Genomic DNA, 13,144 nt, shown 5'->3' on the forward strand with positions numbered 1-13,144 from the left:
AGTTTACTCAAGGGGGAGAGTTGGGAAGAGACACCACTTGTCTTGAATCCTTAGCAGCTGTCAATGCTTGGATGCAGATGAATAGACAAATATTTAACCAAATAAGACTGCATTTCTTTGGTTGGGAAGGTCTGCTTTACATTCTTTCAATATATTTTTTAGAGTGAGCGATGTAAGTTTGGCCCCGGCAAACAGATTTGTAGCCTTAGGGCTATAACAAATTCTATACTGAATATGGATGATCAGGCTTCCATGATTATCACAAGAGCTTTTACAAGTCATTTATTCAGAAACTACTAGCCTTTCCTCCATAGTCAGAATTTTAGAAGTTTATGCAGGTGATGGTCCTGTTCCATTTAGATTATTGCAACTTGGTGCATTTGTGACTAACCAAGAAACAAATTGCATGATCCAACTACTGCAAAACACCACTGCAAAAATGATCACTAGTTACAAACAATAGAAAGAAGCCACACCATAACATAACCTAACAATGGTATTTGTATACTCCTATAACCACAAAGTTGTAAGCAGTTCACCATATCCGCTAAAAAAAACCAGAACAGTCTCCCAGAAATTACACTCAAACCATTAAAAAAACCCCTCTAATTATTAGACAAACAAGCTTCTTGAAAAGATATGTTTTAAGATTAAGTTTTAAGGTACAACAGTAGTACAATGTACTATTTAGACTGTGAGCCCACTAGGGATAGAACCAGTACCTGTAAAATGAAATTATAAACTGCTTAGTTCTAAGCAATATATAAATACTTAAAAATGAATGAATGAATGAATGAATGAATGAATGAAATGAAGATTCTTCCTAAATAAAACATAGGAGTCAGATTGAGTAAAACATGGTGAGAATTCTTGCCAAAATTTAGAGGCTTCATAAGCCAACAATAGTTCATGAATTTTCAATCTCTTACTACCTTTGGCTGAAGGACAGCTAAAAGGAGAATTGTTTATGGTTCCTCAGGATGTATGTGAAGATGTGAACTGAAAGTTATCCAACATATAAACTGGAATAGCTCCATCTAAAATCTTAGATAAAAAACAAGCAAACTTGAACAAAACCCTGGCCTCTATCGGCAACTAGTGTAATTTTACAAAATACCCAGAGATCGTGTCTCGTTTTTTTTTTAAGAAAAAATTAAACATCGCTGTGTTCTGTATTGTCTGAAGCTTGCTTCATTTATATTTTGTTCTCCCCAGCAAAATCAAATTACTATAATCTGTCTTCGACAATATCAGCGATTGGACTAGAAGTCTGAATTTGTCAATTTCAAAAATGGATCTGACTCATCTCAGTTTTCTTAATAAGAAAAACAAGCCTTCAACTATAGCATTGATATGAGAATCAAGAGAGAGAGAGAGTACTATCCACATAGACCCCTAAAATTTTGATTACTGAGGATAAAGTGTATTTAGTTTGCTTTACCTGAATATGGTCTAATAAAGATCAGGGTTACTGGATAATAGCAAGAATTTAGTCTTCTCTGGATTTAACATAAATTTGTAATTGAACAACCAAGATGAGATAAGATCTAAACAATTCTCAAATAACAGAGTAGCCTGACTTATGATCTGATAAACAGAGATCATGACAGTAATGTCATCAGCATAGATATAACACAGGAATCCCTGAGATTCAGATGTTACATACCTTCTTTTTTTCTTGCATTCCCCCTCATTATTTTATTTACCACCTTTTTTTAAGGAATTCACTCAAGGCGGTGTACAGTAAGAATAAATCATACATGAGCAATAAACAATTACAGCAGTAACTTTGCCTTTCTCTTCCAGCCCACAAAGATTTTAAACTTTCCCCTACATTCAAAACATAGATCTCTTTCATACTGGGCTCCATTGCTCTGAATTCTTTGCCATTCTTGAATATAACTACTTTGGATTTTGAAAAAATGTAAAGCCCTGACTGCATGAGTAAACTTTACAAGATATAAGGCTGTTGTTTGTATATTCTTTCTTGCACTAAATACAGTGCAATCCACTTAAGTGCAAGGGTCTGGGACCAAAGAAATACATGCAGTTAACCAGAGCGTGCACTTAACCGTTGTGACCCAAAGAAGCTTGACATCTGATAAACATATGTACAGTACTGTTTATTGTACGTACAGTATACAGTCTCCGTTAACTTACTTGAAGTAATCAATCATAGTCCTCTGTACACTCTTGTGTCTGTGAGTTCCACAGACTACGTCTGCCAGACGGTAAAAACTGTCATAGCACTGACATCCAGTGGCCTTCAGATAGGCCCGCACGGTGTTGAGACTCTCCAGCGCTCTTGCAAAAGTGACAGGAGGTTGTTGAATTTCGTCAGCATGTGCCTCGCTGCTCATTTCATCATCTGTTTCATCATCAACCGTTGCCTGCGTGTAGATGCATATCTGGACATCAGTGCTGTCGTCAGCTGTTTGTAGATCGTAATCAACAGCTACATAGTGATGAAGCTCCTCTTCAGTAACACAGGCTATGATGTCAATAGCCTGTTCATCTGACGCGTTTCCAACAGCTGTATCTGTTTCGTCCCTCTCCACATCCCTAACAAAGCTTGCCCACTTGTAGCAGTTCACAATGTTTGCCTGTGTAACATGATTCCATGCTTCTTTCTGCATATGTAGGGAATCCAACAGTGATAGATTACGAGCCAGTTCAACAGTACATTTATCCTTGCCAGTCATCCATAATGCTCATCAGACGACGTAGCACAAGAGCCCAATAATGTTTTTTGAAATTGGCTATTATGCCCTGATCCATAGGTTGGATCAGAGAGGTAGTGTTTGGTGGCAGGAAGACCACCTTAACATTAGACAGCCTGACATCATCACTGTGTGCAGCACAATTATCACAAAGCAACAAAATCTGACGCTTTTGTGACCGCATTATAGTGTCTAACTTCTTGAGCCACTGCTTCCAAATTTCCCAATGAATTTGCATTAGCCTTGTATGACACAGGAAGTCGCTTAACATTCTTGAACCAACAGGGCTGTTTGCTCTTTCCAATGACGAGTGGTTCCAACTTCTCACTCCCATCCATATTGCAGCAAAGGAGGATCGTCAGTTGGTCCTTCGACATTTTACTTCCTGTAGTTTTAGCTTGTTTGAATGCAAGTGTTCCGTCAGGAATCGCTCGCCAGTAGAGACCGTTTTCATCAGCATTGAAAATGTCACGAGGTGCAAACTCATTCAAGATGGTAGGAAGAACTTAAACAACCAAATTTTTAGCACCAAAGTCATCAGCGTCTTGTTTTTCACCATGCTGTTTCTTGAATTTTATGTTGTTCCTCTCCTTCCATCTTTCCAACCATCCAACAGTGGCTTTGAATTCAGTTAGTCCAAGACTTTCAGCTAGCTGATTAGCTTTCTCCATAAGTAATGGATCACTGATAGGAAACTGGCTGCTCCTGACTTGAGAAAACCACCAAAGAAGAACATCTTCTACCTCCTCAGCTTTTCCTGCACGTTCTCGTTTCCGGTGTGGATTTGTATTGTTTTGCCAGTCTTTCAGAAACTGGTCTTTCTGCTTCAAGATACGTTTGACACCATATTCTTTAGCAATAGATGCTTGACTTTAATTTCTAATTTTTTAAGAACTTCTATTCATTCAGCCAGTGTTAAAGTCTTACAGTTGCGCAACGATGACGACAACGACCCCAGTGTACACTCTAACAACATTCTTTCGCTTATTCTGCCTGTGGCACTTAAAGGAGTGGTAAATTTGAAATCTCGTTGGTTGTCACGCTCCAATCGGCTTCCATATTCCATGCGCACGCTTATGTGGAGTCTTTCCTGCAGAGGAGCAGTCTTAAACCATGCATATAAGCGAATCTTGCACTTATCAGTGGTGCGCTAAACCGAAGTTTGTCCCCATAGAAATTGATGGTGCCAAAAACAGGACCGAAGTACGGCATGCAGTTAAACAGAGCATGCGCTTATCCGACGTGCACTTAAATGGAGTGCACTGTATAATTCCCAGGATGCGTGAGCTCAGTTCTTGTGGACAATGTATTGGTGGTTAAACACCTAGATCATCCTTTTCGCAACTTGAATTGCATTTGCTTTGTTGTAGATTTTTAAAAACTCATATTTATTTATTTATAATGATCCCAAGCAGGTCAGGATTTCAATGATGATAAAGATTGCATTTCGTTTTATGACGATTTAATCTGAATATGAACCTTTATCACCACTGAAGTCATGACCTGCTTGGGATCTTTATGGCTTTGTGCCTTGCAACTTTGTAGGACAATATTGTTTTGCTTTCAGTTGAACCAGAATGTGAAGAAGGATTGTAACTGTGATTTAAATATTGATCATTGTTTGATTGCTCCTATGTTGATTCATCTATAGTGAAATCAAAACTTTGTGAGGGATCTAAGATACTGATTTGACACCTTCATGAAGAACATTTATAAGTACATAAGTAATGCCACACTGGGAAAAGACCAAGGGTCCATTGAGCCCAGCTTCCTGTCCACAACAGCAGCCAATCCAGGCCAAGGGCACCTGGCGAGTTTCCCAAACGTACAAACATTCTATACATGTTATTCCTGGAATTGTGGATTTTTCCCAAGTCCATTTAGTAGTGATTTATGGACTTGTCCTTTAGGAAACCGTCTAACCCCTTTTTAAACTCTGCTAAGCTAACTGCCTTCACCATGTTCTCCGGCAACAAATTCCAGAGTTTAATTATGCGTTGGGTGAAGAAACATTTTCTCCGATTTGTTTTAAATTTACTACTCTGTAGTTTCATCGCATGCCCCCTAGTCCTAGTATTTTTGGAAAGCGTGAACAGATGTTTCACATCCACCTGTTCCACTCCACTCATTATTTTTATATACCTCTATCATGTCTCCCGTCAGACATCTCTTCTCCAAGCTGAAAAGCCCTAGCCTCCTTAGTCTTTCTTCATAGGGAAGTCGTCCCATCCTCGCTATCATTTTAGTCGCCCTTCGCTGCACTTTTTCCAATCCTACTATATCTTTCTTGAGATGTGGCGACCAGAATTTAACACAATACTCAAGGTGTGGTCGCACCATGGAGCGATACAACGGCATTATAACATCCTCACACCTGTTTTCCATACCTTTCCTAATAATATCCAACATTCTATTCGCTTTCCTAGCCTCAGCCAATTTAGACCAAATCTGAGGGAGGTGGCCACAGGCCAGTGCAAGTATCCTTGCTACCTCGTGTCCTGAAGGAACCTTCCTATATACAGCCAGACCTTCAACCCTCAGCTTGCTATGGCCTACAGGAACATGGCAAGTCAAGGCCCCATTATCAAACTAAAAATACACAAAAAGAAACAACCTTCACAGATTCTTTAGGAAAAAAAAAACCAAAGTAGTGAAAGAGAAACAAAATGGATGACGAAGTAAAGAAGTTTATATTAAAAATAATCTTAAATATTTCCAACAAGAGATTACACACAATAAAATAACTCAGCCACAAATGATGGTCTTTAAGATTCTCCACATGACGTTTGTTTGTTCCTGATAGCATGAAACTCTTCTCCAGGGGTTTTGTGTTAGCCCTGATTTAGCTTATGTGTAGATAACAATTGTAAAATCCAGCTGTTTTGACCTCTATGTTGTGTGTTTTATAATAATTTTTGTAATAAAATTTTTGTCTTCATTTTGATAATTAATGGTAGTCTTTATTTGTGTATAGTATTTATGCAATTGGTTTGAAGGCTGGTAAACTTTATCTGATACCCTCTTTTTTGATAGTATCATGCATATATTTTAGGTATAACCACTAGACACCAGTTATAGAGCATAACTTATGTGTGTAACTGCCCCACCTAATCTCCACCCATGTGGATGCCCACCTTCAACTAGACACCATTTTATAGAAGAGCACATAGTTTGAATATTGCATTTACTTGCTTGTGTGTAAACGTATGTATCGATTTGCAGGTCTTCTGGTTGTTTACATGTTTTCTTAGCAACTCAGTTTTGACAACCTGCTAATAGAAATACCATCTTTGGAGGTAATTCTATAACTCTGTGTCTATAGATAGGTGCCCAGAAGGCACCTGGTAGAAGATTTTTCTATAAAAGAACATATTACTTTCCTACTTTCCTTTAATAATACTAGCATAACAGCAAAAATATGTGCCTATAATTTAGGCATGAATACTTACACCAGCCATGGGCCAGCAAAAGTATTCATGCATAAATTTCAGAGATATGTGTATAACTTACAGTATTCTATATGTTTTCTCTGTAGATGTGAGTCCTGCTCTTGCTCTGCCCAGATCGATAAATATGCATACTGCTATGTGAAATAGGCAGATACTTACAAAATAATACTGGGCAGATCTTTGACATTTACGTCCTTGACATAAATGCACAGGTGGTGGCTCTATCAATTGAAAGAAAGCTCAGGAATGAGGGGACATAGAATGAAGGTGAAAGGGGACAGACTCAGGAGTAACCTCAGGAAGTACTTCTTCATGGAAAGGGTGGTGAAATTGAGGAATGGCCTCCCATTGGATATGATGGAGATGAAGACTATGAATTCAAGAAAGCTTAGGACAAGTACATAGGATCTCTAAAGGAGAGAATGGGATAGTAGATGGCATGGATGAGCATACTGGATAGGCCATTTGGGAGCAGATATTCAGCTGGCTGGCTGCTGGAGCTTTTGCAGGCCCAGCCAGTGTTCAGCTGGGGCCCGCATAAGACAGTTCTGCAGGCCCTGGCTGAATATCAACCAGGACCTACATAACTGAGTTTTCAATTCCAAAACCTCCTGATCCCCCTCCTGCCCCTTCCAATTAGCCCCCTCCATCTTACTTCCTCCCCATCCCACAAGAATCAACAGCTTCCTCTCCCCCCTGAATGCCCCCCCCCCTGAAATCTAAGGTAGGCCCCCTACCTAAGTGGGTTCAGTGGATGTGCTAAGGGCAGGATTGAAACCCCCTTGCTCCTGCCCCTTGTGGCTGCTGGTGGAAAATGGTTGCCATGACCTCTTGTGGGAAATTGCAGTACTTGTGTAGTACCACGAGGCTGCCATGAGAGATCTTATCTGCCATATTCCACTGACAGCTACAAGGGGGCTTTGCTCCTCCCCCAATGCCCTCACTAGAACTAACAGGGAGTAAAGGTAAGCCTGGGGGCCTACCTTAGACCACAGGGGATAGGAGGTTGAGGGCATTCGGGGGGTGAAGAAGCTGTTGATTCTCACTGGCTGGGGGGAAGGGGAGGAAGGAGGGGAGCTACTTGGGGGGCTAGGAGGGGGATCAGGGGTACTTGGAACTGAAAACCCAGATATGCAGGTCCCAGCCGATATTCAGTGCCAGGGCCCACATAGCTAAGCTTTTGAGCTGTTCTAAATTCACCCACTTAGTCACATGGGTTCCGAAACTGAATATTGTTTGCACCCACATAACTGCTTCTGGCACCCCACCCCACCCCCGGTACTGCCCCTGACCTTCTCACTTTTTTGTTGGGGATATTCATTGGCAGTGTCCAATAAAGGGCCACCGAATATCACCACTTAGGCGGTGATAAGTGATTTAAGCGGTCAGGAGAGGCTCCTGCCCACCTAAATAGCTTTGAATATCGGGGGCAGTGGCATAGCTAGGTGGGGCGCCAGAGGAGTGGCCGCTCCCCCAAACGGAGTTCTGCCAGCACCGGCGGAAGTCAGCTCTCACCCCCCCCCCCTGTGCCGTCAACCTGGTTCAACCTTGCTCCGCTTCTGATCGGGAGGGGGGGGGGGGGAATGATCTTTATCTGCCTTTATTTTCCTATGTTTCTATGTATCCACATATATACATACATACATACCATCATTCTGTACATTTATGCATAAATGTTAGTGCTTACTTTATAGACTTCCCCCTCTAGTACTTACTTTTTTGTGAGCTAAAATTCTTGCTGCATTGAAAGTTGTATTAGGACACAAAATACCTGATCAAACCCCAAAATAAACCACAGTGCAAAGGGTAGCATAGTTTATTACATGGTCCCCCTAGACTGTTGTCTCCTGGTTAATGATGAATAGGAGTTCAGCAAATGTCCCTGTGCTTTTAATCCAGGCAGTACGTTTGACAGTTGTGCATATAAAACGGACCCATTTAGGATGATCAGAGGAAACAGGCTGACAGTGAACTTATTAGAAAGATCTTAGTAACCCTTCTGACAAATGGGGAAGGAGTATAACAGGAGCCTGGGGTGTTTTCTCTTGGACTGCAAATCCTTAGTGAGTCGGGGCGAAAGGGATCTTTAAAAAAAAAAAAAAATTACTAAGTAAAACGAACTGCTGCCAGACTCTTGCCAGTCTTCCTGTTCCTGTCAGCTTCTGGCTTTGAGGTAATGTTTTGAAGATAACAAGGAAGGAACTAATGAAATGATGTGGTAAAAGTGTTGCTGGAATAGAAGTGGGGGGAGCACTGCAAGCTGCTTCCTGCTCTAAGCCTTATCTAAAATTCCCCTCCACTTCCCCACTCCCAACAAAAAACACAACTTTTTATCAGTGTATCTATAAATAGGCTGCTGCTTTGATCAACATAAAATAAACCTCACATGGATAAGCCAGGCTTTCAAAAGAACTACAAGCCAACCAAATAAAAAAAAATAAGAAAGGACGACTGGGGGAAGGGGGGAGCAGGGAGTTCTTATTTGATGCAATATGGAGAGTGGATTTGCTTTTCATCTTTATAAACAAGTACACATGACGGGCTGAAAATGGTCATTTGAATGTGACAGTAAATAGAGGTTGTATGCACAGAGCTGCTTTTCTTTTTCAAGGATATCCTGCCTTGCCTTTGCTTTGATTTAGATTTTGATCAGATAATATGTGTTATCTCATACATGCTGTACTCCTCTCCTCTGTACATGCGCAGTTCCCTATTCGCACTGTATAAAGGCAGACAGCCAAAAAGTATAAAGGTGACCTTCCGAGAGCTTGGGAAGACAGAGGGAGGAAAGTAGTAAGCAGAACTCAACTCCCCCCTCCCCCCCCCCCCAAAAAAAAAGAAACCTTCCCTTTATGCCCCCTAAAAAAAATAACATTAAGTACAGAAAATAGAGCTTTATCGAAAGAGTATGAAGTACAGAAAATTGAGCCAAGTAGAACACAGTAATGACATTTGTTCCTACAGAGGTTGATATGCAAAATGATGTATGTGAATAACTTTGGAGTTAATCACATGAATTGTTTCTGTTCAAACTCCCAAGTAAAACTGATATCCAGCCAAAATTTGTGCAGATTGAAGAGAGGGGGAATTGCCTTTATAGAATCTGTGCTCAGCTGGACTGGCCACTGTTAGAAGCAGGATACTGGGCTCCATGAAGCCTTAGTCTGAGCCTGTACAGCAGCTCTTATGTTTCTTGGTGACACATTATCACATGTGCTCCATTAACTTTCACATTTGCACATTACAAGCACACTCACCTCTTTATTCCCTTACCCTTAATTGTTCGGTCTGTCTGCCTGTCTTATCTAGATTGTAAGCTCTTTGAGCAGGGACTGTCTTTTTGTGTATGGTGTACAGCTCTGCGTATGCCTTGTAGCGCTATAGAAATGATAAGTAGTAGTAGTAGTAGCACACATCATTTCATTAGGCACCATTTACAGAATATAGCTCTTAATGTATTGTATACCACCCATCTACCATTCTGGGTGGTTTACAGTTAGCATAAGAAATAATAGGAAAAAAAAAACAATCAATGCAGTTACAATATATTGCAACCAGACCCTAAAAACATCTTAAATTCCTTGTGCAGACAGTATGACCATTTCTACTAGACTGATAAAACCACTTGTTTAAATAATAGCATTTTTACTGTCTTTCTATATTTTATTAAATCGGGAGGCAATATTCAGCATTTTTGTAAGCTGACCAGCCAGGTTGAATTAGGGCCAGCGATTTAGGTTAGTACCTATCTGGTTACCGGAACTGAGTATCTGGGTGTTTGGCGACATCCGGAAGTTATATGGGTACGGTTGATATGCAGTAGCATACCCAGATAGCTAACTCGGCACATTATCCTAGGGATTCTATATAGCGCAACTTACATTGTGAATGCAAATCCGGTTATATTCTGGATTTGTATGCACAACTTAGTTAACAAGCTGATCAGCGCCAATGATTTCCACTTAAACAATTATTGACACTAATTGGAATTAATTAGAATTTATGCGCAGAACTGTTTAAGCGTATTCTATAAGTGATGTGCATAAATTCTAAGTCACATACTTGAAAAGGGGCATGGCCATGGGTGTTGAATGGGCGAGTCATGGGCATTTCTAAAATCTATGCGCGTGGTTAGAGAATACACCTGGTCCACGCCTAATTTAGTCATCAGCATTTACACCATGTTTTACGTGGTGTAACTGTCTGTGACTAAATTTAGTCATATAGACATGCGCTTGGCATATTCTATAAATCGCATGGAAATTTATGGTTAGTCTATAAAGTACGCCTAGTCTATAGGCGTACTTTATAGAATATGCCTAGGCATATTTTGCTTTGGCACCAATTTTTAAGGCATCATATATAGAATCTAGTCCTACATGTGGTTCAACATGCCTAGTTGGTTATCTGGGCACCAGCATTGAATACCTGTGGTGCCCAGATAATTTCCAACTCCATCCTTGGACCATTCCAACACTAGTGCCAATTAAGTGCTGCAGAATATTAATGGTTGGAATAGCCACTCTGATTTAGCAGGGCAGGATCCTGTCCTGGCCAGTTAAATCATTTTGAATATCGACCCTTCAATTTGTACTTGAAGCTCCAATGATAGCATGTTCCATTGTATCAAAACTGCAATGGAAAACAACTGTGATTCTCTTTAATTGACCTACACTATTTTCTCATGATCTCAGTGCTTTGCCAGAACAGCAATATTATAGTATAGTATAGTTGTGTTTACAAAGTTTCCAAGGGATGAGATGTGCCACCTTATTGTGCCTTTCTCCCAGCAGTTTCCCTCTACAGTGGTTTCACTCTTACTTAACTGACCATTCTTATGTTGTCCACCATTCTAACTCCACCTCATTTGCTCGTCCTTTACTTTCTGGTGTTCCTCAGGGTTCAATCCTGGGGCCTACCCTATTCATTATTTTCCTGGCTCTGTTAACTTCTCTGCTCCAGTCCTTGGGGTTCACTTTCTTCATATACGCCAATGATATACAGGTTCTTTTCCCTTTTCACTGGTTCTACTTCTGATTATACCTTAATTTCTGGTAAATTAGACTCTGCCGCTGACTGGCTAAGCACAAACTGTCTGAAACGTAACCAAAACAGTGGCTATGATCTTTTTCTTTCATTCTCCTGTTACTGGTCTTCCCTGTTTCACTGTTCAAGGCATTCCTTTCACTTATGTATCATCTACTAGGATCTTGGGAGTTGCATTGGACAACACCCTCTCTTTTCACTCTCATATCCTGAGACAGATTTCTTCCTCTTTCTTCTCACTCAGGCGTCTCCGTTCGATTCACCCCCTCCTGGATCCTAGATCTCTCCATATCGTCCTTCATTTGCTTATATTGTCCATTGTAATTCTATTGTCCATTGTAATTTGCTTACATTGACTATTGTAATTCTATCCTCATATCAGATGAACTGTCTGCAGCTGGTACAAAATATCGCAGTGAAACTTCTTTATAATTGAAAGAAATATGATTATGTTACTCCACTTCTTATCATTGAACACATGCTTCCTCCTGTGTACAGGATTCCTTTCAAGCTAAATACCTTAGCTCATTCCAGTCTGCCTTTCTTTTTACCCAGTCTTCTGATTCCCTATGCCCCTGCAAGATCTCTTCAGTCGGCTAATCAGGATCTACTAGTAGTCCCCTAGTTTCCTTAGGATTTGTTCCCTGCAACCCGCATATACTCTATTGCAGTAATCGACATATGTTAATACCATTTTGTTTGAATTATGTTGCGAAAAGTTTCCCTCAGGAAGAATTGTTTTACCCGTTTGAGTTTCCACATTGTGTGGAACATTTTCTTTGTAATGGCGGTGGCTTGGTTCTTTAGCGTTAGGTTGCTGTCAATAATAATGCCAAGGATTTTCAGGTTATCTGAGATTGGAAGAGTGTGTTCCGGGGTAGGTATGTATGGCTGTGGGGTAGTTTGTAAAATGTTGAGATGAAAGAATAAGGCAGTGTGTTTTTTCTTTATTGAGTTCTAGTTTGAATGTCATAGCCCAGGTATCCATTAGGCTTAGGCTGTTTTTTATTATATTGGTGATTTCTGAAAGGTTCGATTTGAAAGGTATGTATATTGTGACATCAACCACATACAGAAAAGGGTTAAGGCCCGGATTGAAAAGGGGGTCATCATTAGGTTGAAAAGGATGGGTGAGAGAGGTGATCCCTGAGGTACTCTGCAGTCGGTTTCCCAGTGTGGAGAGATGTTGGAGTTTTTTTTTGTTTGTTTTATTTATCATTTTACTTAATTACATTCACATTTATCACATAAATGTAAGGAAAAACAGAAATGTTGGAGTTTGACTTTACTTGATATGATCTTGTGGCAAGGAACCCCTTGATCCATTTGAGTATATTCCCTCCGATTCCTATCCTGTTGAGTATATGTGGATATTGTGGTGTACCATATTGAATGCGCTAGACATGTCGAATTGAAGTAGGAGAATGTTTTTACCTAGTGCAATTTCTTGCTTGAATTTGGCAAGAAGAAATACCAGTACAGTTTCTGTACTATGGAGGGGTCTGAAACCGGATTGTGATTCATGAAGTACTGAGAATTTGTCGATATACTCTGTGAGTTGTTTGACTATGATACTTTCCATCAATTTGGTTGTCAATGGGATGGATGCCAAAGGACGATAGTTGGTGATATCATTTGATTTCTTCTTGGTGTCTTGTGGTAATGGTGTAAGTAAAATGTTGCTTTTGTCCTTGGGGAATAAGCTTTGTTGGAACACGTACTTTAGATGGGATGTAAGATCTGCAATGAATCAGTCAGGTGGTGATTTCATTAAATAGTTGGGACATGCGTCGAGTTGACAATGAGCAGATGAGAGTTTTCTGGTTACCTGTGCAACTATTTCGTCTGTAGTCTGGGTGAAATTTGACCAAGACTGATCTGCTGGATATTCTCCAGAGTGTAGGTCTAGTTCATCACAGAAGGTATCAA

The sequence above is a fragment of the Microcaecilia unicolor genome, chromosome 1 (genome assembly GCF_901765095.1).
Source record: "Microcaecilia unicolor chromosome 1, aMicUni1.1, whole genome shotgun sequence".
Classification (NCBI taxonomy): domain Eukaryota; kingdom Metazoa; phylum Chordata; class Amphibia; order Gymnophiona; family Siphonopidae; genus Microcaecilia; species Microcaecilia unicolor.